At 34.1% G+C, this 14014-nt stretch overlaps 1 long non-coding RNA gene across 5 annotated transcripts in view; it reads left to right on the plus strand.

Moving 5' to 3' along the window:
- The window catches only part of LOC149072994 (uncharacterized), a 49594-nt gene extending 38563 nt beyond the window's left edge, over window positions 1-11031 (plus strand). For 3 of the 5 annotated variants that reach the window (XR_016194444.1, XR_016194447.1, XR_016194446.1), the window contains one exon: window positions 8978-10966. This is a non-coding gene — a long non-coding RNA (uncharacterized LOC149072994). Of the gene's footprint in view, window positions 1-8977 lie in introns of all 5 variants that reach the window. The other 2 variants (XR_016194445.1, XR_016194443.1) reach the window with 1 other exon arrangement.
- Window positions 11032-14014: the final 2983 nt, after the last annotated feature.

Below are 14014 nucleotides of genomic sequence, written 5' to 3' on the forward strand. Positions count from 1 at the left end.
AGTTCAGAGTTTAAGCTGGATAAAAAATTCCTTTCGCAAAAAAAGCGAAAATTGGGGGAAAAGCTTTAGCAAAATGCTACAATGCTAATGTAATGATTGATGGCTGGATGTCTACTCGTTTCGTACCTCCTGTATGCATTTTTGCAAAAATGGCTACTACTTCTTTTGCATTCTACGATTTTCTTTTGCATTTTGCAAAAAATGCGACCATAGCTTAAACCCTGGTGTAGTTACTTAATTGAATTAATTTGTTTATATAGGTTCAATTTGATTCTTTTTTATTACAAGTTATAAATTCACAAAATGCGAGCACAAAAATACATTATAACTTATTTATTGTAGCCTAATACACTGTATTTTAGCTTCAAAGCTGCCTTTAGTATTCTCACAGGGAGTTCACACACACACCGAGGGGTTAGCGCACCAACCTCTGGATAAGTATGAAAATAAATCGTAGGTTCTGGTCTAATTAGCCCTTGTGTACAGAAAATGACTGTGGTGCGACAAAAATGTTCAAATGATTAGTTTTCTCCACATAAACACATTATCATGTAATTACAAGAAAGAATTATTGCAATAACACATTTTTATTTTAGTAACACTTTATCTTTTTAAGCAAAAACACTTCATTTTATCAATCAGTTTCCTGGCTTGGCTCTGGCTTTGCATTCTTAGAGTTCTTTGATTTTGGCAGAGATTTATATGATGAATGACACTCTTGTGGTATCACTCCTTTTTCATATAATATAATGAGATCACTATATGTCTGTTTAGAGATATGAAAGGGAGAAGTATAAGCTTTTGGAAGTGTAAGAGTTGTTGAACCCCTGAGTGGCCATATCTGAAAAATATCAATCCAGGATATTTTTGACCTTCAGCCAGTTGACTTTATTACAAAATTTATTTATTGCCGTGCATAGGTGCGATATTAAAAAAGAAGCAATTGTTTAGTGTATTTATTCACTATTCCCAGGAAATACTTGATCACATTTGGTGTGGGCCCATCTTGTACCCTGAAAAAAATTGGTAATCATTGGCTAGCAGATCAGGCATATTCACAATAGGTCAGTTCAATAGGCAGAACCACAGCTGGTGTGAAGGAAATCCTGTACTTGTTCTGAACAAACACATGCCTGCTGTGGTTTTTGTGGTTTTATGTCCAACAAAGACTTTTTATTATCTTTCACTTAAATTACCTTACCCTGCCTTGCATGGGTCCTGTACCAAGAATCAATACTTTAAAACTTATCCTTTTTGTCTTACCACCTGCAATAACTGAGGGAGGAAGTTTTATGGCTTTATGATGCCCATTTTGATGTACATATTTTTCTCCTTCCATGGGAGGAAAATTCTTCCTTCATAATTGAACCCATGTTTTTTAAGCTATCCTACAGGAAAATAAAGTGATTGTGTGGGGGCACACTGACGTTGCTTTTTTTATTTTCAAGAGAAATGACCACTGACCATGATCCACCTTTGAAAAAACCAGTGATGTACAAGAGGGGAAAAAATCACTTTATGCAGTTGACACAACATATCTCAAATGTTTAAGTGCAGTTTGAAATGCAGAATTGTGGAATGATTATTATGTGTTAGTGGGTATAAATTATTATATTTATCATTAATGATTAAGAGTGATGTGTAACCATGTGATCAGCATAATTGGAATGAAGCCATCTTAGTGCTGCATAGGCAAATTTTAATTCAAACTATTTTCCTTTGCTAACTGTAAGAAAATGAGAGAAAATAAAAGTTCATGCTGCATAAATTTAATTCAATCTGCAACAAGAAAAAAAGGAATTCGTATAAGTTTTTCGGATCCTGGCCAAACTGCAATGGAATTTAGGACCAGGTGCCAGTGCCTCCACTAGGAGCACACAAACACCAATTCACCCTTTAACACAAAGATTTTTACACCTACATTTTAACTGTATGAATTATTAATCTTATAATATATATAAAATGATATATTTAATTTTATTAATCAAGATTCGTGTCATGTAATTGACGTTGTGTGATGCATAAATGAAATATTTTAAGTTTCAAAAGTATAGAGTAAGCATGGCCGAAAATAACATTGCATAAATGGAAGGAGTCGTGCAAATGGGGTTTCACTAAATGAGTGAATTTTGGAAATTCTTGAGAATTCTCTGGAATATCAATTCCTTAATTCCTTAGGGCTTCAAAATGTCGGGAATTTGAAAACCCTAGAGCAAATATCAATTTCTCATCTGTTAGTGGGAATACAGGATGATATAAATTCCTTGGTGTGGTAGGACTTCACATTTAATCAATCCATACCATTCTTTATCAAATTTCTTAGTATTAAATATCTTAACAGGGTGTCCAATTGTATAATTATTAAAATAATTTACAATTGGTTTATAGTGAACATACATCAACCTTTTTCATTTCCAGTGCATTCATATTTCAATCTGGTGGGTTCACACCTACCACCATAAAAAGCATCTCTAGGATTTAATGGTTCTGCAAAAATCTGTATTCCATTCATTTTTTATAATTCTTAATTTCCTTATTATTAAAGTCAAATTCTCATGTATAAATAAATTCATATCCAGCTTTTGAATCCTTTTAGTTCTCTTATATAAATTTTTCATATCTGATTCTGTTCATTTATAGTTGATTTTCTATGACATTTAGGAACATCCATGAAATTTAAATACAGTATTATCTTAAAAAATCCATCTACCTAATTTCAATTTTTTCCCACCACCATTTAATGCATGTTGAATGTTTGTATTATTCTTTTAAGATAATCTAACCAAGCAATAGATTTTTTACTCTATATATTATTTACTCTTATCTTTTTGAATTGTATCATCTTTAGCAATTGTATCTTTTAAGAATTTATCCTCCCTATAAATTGCCATACATACACCTGTTTGAGTTGTATATTTAAATAGACCTATGTTAGCAATTACTAAGAAGAATAATCTCAATTCTAAACATCCTCTTAAAATATCTACTTCTCTACAGTATTTAATAAAATCTTTTTGAAAATGAAATGTTTAACTTTAACTGTTTTATATACCATTTTAAAAATTCTTTTCTCTTTTGATTTCATTGAATCACATTCGTAATAATGTTTTTCAGGACATCTACCTATATAGTTTTGATTACATTCTTTATTAAAATGATGAGGTAAACAACTTTTTGCCAATTCTTCTAATCCAAATATTTTTGGAAAAATCTCTTGATGGAATTAATGTAAAATTGATCGAATCTGTGTGAATCTGATATTATAACCATATGCCTGCATATAATTCAGTTTATTTCCATTATATATTATAAACACTTGAATTTTATTTTTGAAACAGTATTTAACTAAAAATTGAAAATCAAATTTTTCATAGAGCTAATACAGTGTATCCAAAATGTTTTTCTTGAAATAACCAATCACAAAATTATTTTTATTTTCAAATCACTCACCACACACTACCATCATAATTGTCACATATAACTAGATTTACTTCATGAGTTCCGGTTTCTTGTTTGGTTTCAACATCAAAAAATATATATATTTCTCACAATGTATTCATATTTATTACACCATCCTTAAGTGGAATGATTTCAGGATAATTCTTTTCGCATTTACCACCTTTTAACCTCTTTCCTTTTTGTATAATATTTATGATCACTTAAAATCCATTTCCAACAAGTTTCACATATTTTTTCACCACATATTATATGATTAAGTTTTCTACCACATCTATTAATAATTTATTTACATTTCAGACATTTCCATAAATAATTACATACACTACTGTCTTTGCTGTCTTTCCTTTTGTGATTATTGTAATAACTCATCACCTTAAAATCTATTATATTTTTTTACTAAATATCTCATTACACAATCACTCTTATTAAAACATTTATCACATTTAAAAGGACGTGTTGATCTGATCTTCTATAACTTATTTCACAATAATCACAATAATTTCATTTACCTAAAAATCCAATTACCTTTGTAATTACATCAAAATGATTTCTATTTTTTAACATAAAAATTCATGTATTTTTATATTCGCCACTATATGTTCATTAAAATTCTCTCTACAAAATATTTTATTCGGATATCTAAGAATTTTTCAAATATTCTAACTTCTAAACAGCATATTTGTAATGGTATATTGCATAATTCATGTGATTTGACAGCTAAGGTTTTTTGTAATGCTCTACCTTTTTAATATAAATTACTTGATTTTTGATATTTTTTAATAGTTTAGTTTTTCACATAACTCAGGATTTTGAATAGATAAAGTTGTTACAATTGATCTAGCATATATTATTTTAATCTGACAAATACTATTTTTATTTACAGTTGTTTCATCGTTGATTGTTTTTATACCTATATTATTTTCTGAAGGTAATTCAATTACATTAAAATCAATCACACTGTCAGTTATATCTAATCTTTATATTCAGTTTCATCAGATAATTTAAATGCAGATACAATACACAACAGGCAAAACTAACGAGATGGCTGAGGAGTATATGAATTGTTTTATGAATTGTATACTTACATCTTCAGTGTACACCATTTTGTCATGAAAAGGCTTATCTAACAGGATTAAAAACAATTATAGCCATCTTACCTTAAATATTAATTGCTTTTCTAAACAAATCTTGTAAAATATTAAATATTGTTGCAGGTTTTGCACCTGCAGCTCTGTATTCCTTTCTAAGAGTCATATGTTTCTTAATATGCTTACCTCTCACTTTAAGAATTTCATAATCAGATTTAAATAATTTTTCAAGATTCACAGTGGCTTTTATTTTTCTTTGCGTTTTATTTTAGCTTATAATTTTCAAATGACAAATCAAATATTTTTAAAATTTTTATGTTTTTCATGATTAATAAATATTTTTCTTTGTCTACCTAATTAATCAGATGAATCCAATCTCAAAATATCATCTGAAACATGTTTATAATCATTATTACTAAGATATTTTGATAATGATATTAAATTTTTATTTTGATAACTAATATTCAATTGCTTAGAAACACTTCTAAGTCTTGGAACAGTAAAAATACTGAAAGCACTCTTTCAAGCTGTCTTTTTGTCTTCCATTTATTCAGAAATTTAAAAAAAAAATTCTTATTTATATAGGGCAGTATTTTTATAAAGGGTTTTCAGAAAGTTCCCTCACATGTTTATCATGATAATCACTTCTTAAATGTTGTAATTTATGAGTAAATGTACTGTTTACCATACTCACCAAGGAGGTGTCTACCATCCAGGGCCGTCTTAAGAGTATCATGGGGCCCCCGAGCCAAGTGGTTTTTTGGAGGCCCTATATGGTAAATCATAGAAAATTTCAACTGGATTTTATTTTTGTGAGGCCCCTCTTCTCTTGAGGCCCCTGGGCCATGCCCGGGTGGGCCCATGCATTAAGACGGCACTGCTACCATCACGGAAAAGTCACAAAATTTGAGTGAAGGTCAGATTTTTTTGATTCTCCAGCGATCTTTTTTTTTTTGGATTTTTTCCCTAAAATCTAGGCTTTGGAGAAAGTTGTGGCATTCAGTACTACTTTCTTCTCTCTCAGGTTCTATTTATTTTTTTTGCCCTGGAGAGATGGTGAGTAGTAACAGAAAAGAACAATGCCAATATGTAGCCAACCTACATTGGGGCAGCCATTATATGAGTGGGGCAAAAGAGCTATTTAGATTGGGATGAACAAAAAAACTTTCTTTGCTTGTCTGGACCTTTCAACATCTGTAATATTCCCCCTAAAACAGTGTTCTCAGGATCACATAATTCCTGAGTTGAGACCTTCTAATGGCTGCTTTCTCTGCCCAGGGTCAATTCAAAAGTGGGCTTTGTGTCCAACATTTACCTTATTGTTGTATCATGAACTAATAAAGAATTTAAAGCCTTAAACTTAAATGTCATGTGTATGTAAAATTAATATATAATGCTGTTGTAGAGAAATGCTAACTATATATTTTAACAGTTCTGACTAGTCTAAATTAAAAATTTTGATTTTAATCATAAGTTTACCAGTGTATTTTACCATAATGAGTTCAGGATACTAAAGCTCAAAAAAGGTGAAAATTTAATTTTTTTCTCTTTCGTAATCTATGTCTTGTATTTTTAATTAATACTATTTTTAATTAATACAGTGAAACCTCGTTAAGTCGTCACTCCGGTTAAGTTGCCATTTTTTTTAAGGCCCTTCCACTTCTCATAGACAACAATGTTATTAAACCCTCGTTCACTCATCGCTAATTTCAGTTAACTCGTCATTATGAAAACGTTTGAGAAAGCCAGAAAAAAAAAACCACTATTTTTATGGCTCTCATTAAAAAAGAGCTTGTTAACAGCATTGCCATATGCTTAAGTCACCTAAAATCCTATATACCCAAACGGAACAGTTTAAGTAACGAAAGTTATATGCTAGGGAAGTTCATTTGCCGACTAAGGTTTTTGGAACATTGAGGACTGTTCAAGCTAGATCCCATTTCTGCATGGGCTCTACTGGAGAAACCGCGAGACACCCAGGCTCTGTCGCAAGAAGCAACGTAAGCACTTCGACCCCTAAGGGGGAGAGAACCAGGGCATCTCCTGCAAAACCAAAATTTATTGATATGTCAAAGATTATACATCGTGCAAGGAAATCAAAAATTATGTAAATCGAAGAATCAAATTAATCAAGTCAAAGTGCAACGGGCACGGATAATGAATAATCATAGCAAGCATGGTCTCTACTAATTTAGGGCATGAAATTTAAACAAAATATCTTTGTTAAAAAAAATAACATTCTTTCCCAAGTTGATATCTTCTGTTTACTTTTCCCTGCCCAGGGCCCCTCCACCAAGTAAAAAGTGTTCGAGATTACTTTGTAGTTGTATCATGAACTACTGATGAAGAATTCAAACACTAAAATTAAATTTGATGTCTATGTAAAATTAATGTGAAATAGAGTTCTATTATGAAGAAAAGCTACTTATATAGCTACTTGAAAATACTTAGTCTAAAGATTTAACAGTTGCTCTGTTAGTCTAAATTAAAAATTACTGGTATAAATCAAAGTGTACAGTACATTTTACCACAATAATTTAAGTAATAGGAGGTAAAAAATTGCTATTATTTTTTCTTTCGTGATCTATAAAGTTTATTAATATTGTTATTTTGATTCATACTTTAATAAATTTCATATTACTTTAAATTTACGATTTTCACAACATTGCACATTGAAACTGACGGCACTCCGCTTAAGTGTCATAATTTTTCGATAACTTGAGGTGACTACTTATCGAGGTTTTACTGTATTTTAATAAATGCATTTTGCTTGAAGTTGATTATTTTCAAAATAAACTGATGGCACTTTGCTTAGGTCATCACTCCGCTTAAACCATCACCATCATAATTTTTGGATAACGCGAGTGACAACATATTGAAGTTTTACTGTAGTATTAATTTCATTAATATTCCTCTCTCTCACGTTTTGATGAAGCTAATGTTACTTGGAAATACTACAAAACTTTTTGGTATTTTTTTTTTTACTTCATAAGGTCAATTTTCAGTTAATGAGGGCATATTTTTAGAGTTTTTTAGGCCATAAATGTATTTTTTATTCAGCATTTTCTATAATTTTTTTGGTCACAAAGATTCTAGCCCCAGTGATTGCTAACCATATGATCAAGTTTTCGCAGCCTTCGTCTGAAAAATAAAAAATTTTCAAGTGGCGAGGTTGTTGTATGTTAGAGTTTGCATCCATATTTTTTCTATACTCTAACACAGTGGTTCTCAACTTTTTTTGACTTGTGGAGCCCTATCCAGTATATAATTTCTATGGCGGAGCCCTGTTTGACTCGAGGAGCCCTTTTTTATACATAATTTTTATGGCAGAACTTTGTAGGCTTATTTTATTTATTTATAAAATTTACTGATTTATATTATTTTTCTCGAGTCGCCGCAGAGCCCCTGGGAGGTGCACACTGAGCCCTTGGGGCTTCGCGAGCACCAGTTGAGAATCCCTGCTCTAATGGTTAGCATTGTCCTGAGGTATTTTCAGATCTTGAAGTGCAATAGCTTTGAAACTGAATATATCTTGGTCTACAATTATGCATTCTGCTTGGTTAGATTGAACCGGCCTGCTGTGGTAGATCAGTGTTTGCTAAATATGCATGGCTGATGAAATTGTATGACACGATCGTCCTCCGGTCTGTTATGAATGTTCCCAGTTATCTATACTGTCGAGAATGTCCCTATTGATCCTCTTTGGCATTACAAAAAGATTGGTAGTGACAAAATTGAAGAAACAATGAATGAAGGTTAGGGTAAACAGAAGTCTGCTGTGATTGAACATGCATTCATTAAAGATCATGTAATCAAATTGAGAGGGACACTGTTACTGGTGAGCGAAGACTTTCTTTACTTGTGTTTGAAGAGTGATGATAGATATGCGTAAACATCCAAACTGCTCGACTATAGAGAAGGGAAGAGTTATCAAGTTGGGTCAAATTTAGATCCCTGCATTGAACAGCAGGAACCTGTGCCTTTCCATTTGTGCAGCAAAGAGTAACTACCAATCAGGTAATTGTATCCTATGGACCAATAGGGTTGTTTCCTGCAGACAGGGAACCATATTCAGCTAACAGTAATCCAAGCCTAGCCTTTCCCCAAACATGGTCTGAGATCTGAAAAATATCTTATTTAGCTTCAATCTTACCCTTTAAGATCCTCAAATGCCTCCTGTGGTGATGCTAGTCCTTACAGTTGGAGAAACTTTCAGTACGAACTCCAACCTTTAATAGCCTTGTTGCCCCAAAAATCTGATTACAGTTGTAGTATAATTAGGCATCAAATTTTGGATTCCAGCTATGAAATAATTGTCTTTTACCCTTCTCACCCCCCCCCCCCCAGTAATTTATTTGCATTATTAGGGATTCACAAGTTTATCTATCAGATTACTCTTTTTGGAAATTTGATTGTTCTTTACTTTGCAGAAATCGCCTCATATGTGTCTGGAGTTACCAAATGAAGTCTCATACACTCTGCATGGTGATTTGAACACAGTGGCAGATTATCTTCAGGCCATTAAATTTCATATATAAAAATTGATGGTAATCAAGCAAACCTGGCTTTTTAATGCCTGGTTCACCAATTACTGTAATGCAGAAAATTTCCTGGAAAGATGTCAAAGTTTCCATAGAAAAACAACAGCACTGCAACATCCAGTGAGCTCTTAAGTACTGGACGCAAATGGTACTACATTAGTGATAGTTTCTTCAATCTGCCAGCAAAGTGTTCCAGCGCCAGGCGAATATCCTGTTTTATCAGAGAATAAAGTGACTGGAATATAGAAAACAAGACTGACACCTAATTTTCTTTTTCTCATATTCAACTGTGAATAATTTACAGTTTACCCCGCTTATAACGTTTTCCCTTAAAATGTTTTCCTGCTTAGTGTGACTTATTTTCATTGTCCCAACTTTTACTAATACTCAAGATTTCCAATTTAAAGCATTTTCCCACTGACAGTCTCTCCATGAATGTTTTTCTTTTAGAAATGTTATCGGAATCCACTGTATAGTATCTTCATGATAGTTTCATGTCACGTTGATATAGGGACTTGGACTTTGTCTGTCCTCGATATCATGAACCCCTCTGCAATCCAGGTGGCATGTGCATTATTATTTTTTGCGTTTTAACTATATATCTTATGGGTTGAATACAGTGAAACCTTGATATAAAAATATTCTGTGGACCAAGAGCTTGCTTGGACTATTCTGCTTGCAGAGCCGGAACAATTTCGTTCTGTAACAGCAATGCATATCGCTTCCCGGTGATCGAACATGTCACTGGACTTGTGGAACGTAACTCCTCGTAGAAGTAGGGACCGAGAATAAATGATGCAGTAAATCCATACCGTCACTTTTGGTGAATGCAGCGGAACCTCTAAGATAGCGTGTGGATTTTCTGGTTCCCAAATTCGGCAGTTGTGAGTATTGATTGCACCATCCAAGTGAAAATGCGCTTCGTTTGTCTAGAGCAGTTTCCCCGACCCTTTTTATCCCATCGCCCCCAACGCAATCTAACTCATAGGATCCTATGTTATACCCGTAGCTTCTATCGCCCCCTTGGAACTTTCCATCGCCCCAAGAGGGCGTTAACGCCACGTTGGGAATCGCTGGTCTAGACTCTAGAGCATATACCAAGGCTAATCTGAATCGACCTCAACGCGAGCCAGAAACTGCAGTGAGAACCGGAGCCGAACGACGTCATTATGTGGAAGCAATCGCTGCACAAGTGAAATTTTTTAACGATAATATCGGAGGATATTACGCTTGATCTTATGGACAGTTGAACGTGGCCCATCCCACGCCTGTTACTAGTGCTACCACGAGAATTTGAAGCTCTGTGCGCTTCCACCTGTAGCGAAACCTCTTGTACTGCGTCTATAGAAACGGGTTTTCTTCCTCTTGCGGGACGAACAGCCAACGATCCTGTGGTTTCAAATTCATACTCCGAAGGTTTTTAACATTCATTGGATCTTTTCAATCTTCTTCCACGTTCGATACTTCCGTAGAGTAGTTACTGCGGAATTCCTGTTTTGGTGAAACAATTTGACCTAGAAAGTGCGATCTCGTAAATTTATCGTCATTGTGAGCAGCAAACACGTTGAAAAACAACTACTCTGCGAATATTTGTAGGTTTTATAACAGTTGCTGCTTGCCATCACATAAATTTACATATTTACTACAGGTATTCAAAGTGAAATGCCTTCTGGTGGGGACATGTGCAACTACTCACCCCCCCCCCCCCCCCGAAACAAATTCCCATCATTTCATGAAATCCTCCACAAACCTTCACACTTTTCTGATGACTGGTTTCGCCTGTAGGCTACTTTAAAATAGGGTCTTTTAATTATGGGCGCCCTGTATCTAGAAATTGTTTAAACTTGAATTACGTTGTAAAATCAAGTAAATTGTGTATAATTAATGACGATGTATGAATACATTCCGACCAAAGAATAAAAAGATTGCCAATTTCTACTACGTATATTTTTAATTCATTTTTCTCCATTATTTCAATCTTTAAAAATAATGGGTATAACTGCAGTAATAAAAAGCAAATTATCGTTTTTCCCCCTTTTTTAATTTTTTTCCTTAGAAAATAGGAAAAAAGTTTCAGTATGCTTTGCATTTTATGAACTAAGGTTGGTGATAGTTAAAATTTCACGTTTGCATTTGCTACCATAAATGTTTTCCATAAAAATTCTGAATACTAACCATATCCAGTTCTCTTAAGGTATGTCCACACTCAGCAACATGTTGCTCAACTTTGTATAAGAGTGGACGTGTTCTGCAACTTTGAAAAGTTGAGCAACAAGTTGCAGAACACGTCCGTACTCATATATAGTCCCGCAACACGCATTGCGCAACAAAATAATCGGGTTTTTTTTTTGTAATCCATCTCGGATAGAAAACTTGCAACAAGTTGCGCAACATTTCGTGGAGTGGACGTGGCATAGACGGGGGTGGGATGGAGGGTGATAGTGTAGCGTCCCATGGAGACGACCTCAAGAGTATCAGGTGATCACGGCTACTGGAGACCATGGAGGAAAGAATAACAGGAGGTGACGCGACCAGCGCGTCCGTTGAGAAAGCATGGTTAATCTGGGTTGCCAGATGAAGCCAGTGATCGCTCTATTAAAGGAACCAAGTAAGCCCAAACAAACCGTGGCTTCCCATGCTTTCCTATGAGAAACATCCCCGTTTTAAAAAATCATTTAAAAATTTTTCCATTCACTTTAGGGACTCGATTTTTCCCCCCTCAAATTCTGTGGATATATTTATACAATTGAACGAGAGCTTTTACAATTTTAGTAATTTGTTTTTGAATATTAACTTCAACAACATGGAACCTTTTGCAAAAATAACCAAAATTTACCCATATCTTGTGCCCCAAAATTCCTTCTCGGCATTTTAATTTTAAAAAAATTATGCCAAAGCATGTAATACCTCAGTACTGAGAGAGACACAATGTTTAAAGACACTTGAACGAGCACGCGGTGTTTGAAAAAATCTGACTTTTTTTTTTTTTGCGAAAAACATTATATATGCAAAACATTAGCGCACATAATGCCTTTCAGCTGTTTATATTAAAATATTATAGAAATAGTTCCAGTCCAGGTAGAACAACAAAAACTCGAGCACAGACAATTTTAGATTTCAAATTCAATTCGAAACTGTTTTTTTTTTTTTTTTTCAAATTTTCGTACATATACCATTTTAAAAGCAAAGTAATAGAGGCCATTCAAGTATTACGTAAGCAGATTTTTGGCCATTTTTGACCCCCCCCCCTCTGTCAGCAAAATTTCGTCAGCAGCATTGAATAATTCATATCTTCAAAAAGGGTGGTTGATGACGTAAGCAACCTTCAAACACCCCCCCCCCCCCTCCCCTTGTCAGCAAATCCGAAACCCCCTCGATGCTGACGTAATATTTGAATGACCCCATAGGTATAAAATGAAGAGGGGGAAAAAAACAGCCCAAATGATTATTTTCCTAAATACTATAGGCCAGAAAGATGACTTATCGCGGCTCGTAAGAAAAGGTTTTTATTTTTAATATTTTTTTCTCAATCTACATCTACATAGCGGAAGGTTCGGATGGGCGGCATATATTTCAATCATACGTATTCAAGAATGTGAGAGTGGAACGGAAGAAGGGTGGCGAAATTTGTACAGCCTACAGGCAGCAAAACCATAAATACACAGTGGCGGAGGATGCTCTAGCACTTCCAGTACTTTGAGGCATGGGGCGGCAAAATGCTCTTTGCCCCGGGTGTCAAAAATCCCAGCTACGTCCCTGTCAGAAGGTGATCGAGCACCTCAGGATTGATTCAGAAATAAAAATTCCTCATGTAAAGCTTAAGACGAGCGCCTACGGGCCTGAAACACTTTCGAAATGTCCCGGATCTGTGATAATGATGAACGAAACAAAAAGGCAAAATAAACAGTTAAAAGAAAAAATTATGAAAATTGCATTTTATTGGAGCTTCATATTATTTTAATTAATCATATTTCCATAGACATGGGAATATGATTTGTGATACATCGAATTTTTTAAATAAATTGAAGGCACTGAACTAAAAACGTATGACGAGTTGAGAGTAAAAAATGATCTTCCCCTTTCAAAAATAAATTAAAAATATAAAAACCCCTTATACAAGGATAAGGTTTTATCTTTTCCCATTATTGAATCATGTAGATTACCTGAAGACGCATTAAACAGTCATGGTGCTTAAATTTATTTAGATATTAATATTTTAAGAGAATTCGATCCGGCAAAACACATGTTAAGTATAGGGAAAAGAGCGGTTTGTTTGGGCTTACTTGTCATCCCATAGGGTTGCCACAACGGCTTCAATTTTCGTGCCTGATGTCACCACCTGTTATTCTTTCCTCCATGACTGGAGAAGACTGTCTGGAAAACAACAGCAGAGAGAATCACTAAACACGAAAGCATGAGGTTCAAAATTTGTCTTTTTTTATTAACCAAGATAATTATGTGTCGTCGTAATAAATGTTTATTCTGAAAACAGTGACGTGACATTAATCATTAAAGAAAGTCCATCTTCACATTGAAGATTTCAGCTCTCGTGCATTTCCGAAAATTTTCTTTTCTAGCCTCCATGTCTGCGGCGGTGACCATACGTCCCGTGATAGTCCCGGTTTTCCTCGTTTTTTACATGACGCCTACTTGGATTTTTATTCTTTATTGAAGGGAAAGATTGAAATTATTTTTCAAATCATAAATTATAATTACAGCTATAAATAAGAACACTAATCTCCCACATATGTCTTGGTGAACGTTTTATTTCGTGGAATGCATTTTAATCCACTGTAATTCGCTGTAATGCTTCGTTTCCCGCCATTGCGATTTATCCGTAATTTCAGCAATACTTGGCAACTTTGTTCATTCTTGGCGATAATTGGCGATGTCCCGTATTTTACCCTATTTGGAATTCCAATTTCC

This window comes from Pholcus phalangioides, unplaced genomic scaffold, assembly GCF_987345545.1.
Source record: "Pholcus phalangioides strain wild (caught in Gottingen) unplaced genomic scaffold, Ppha-v1.0 ptg000017l_1, whole genome shotgun sequence".
NCBI lineage: Eukaryota > Metazoa > Arthropoda > Arachnida > Araneae > Pholcidae > Pholcus > Pholcus phalangioides.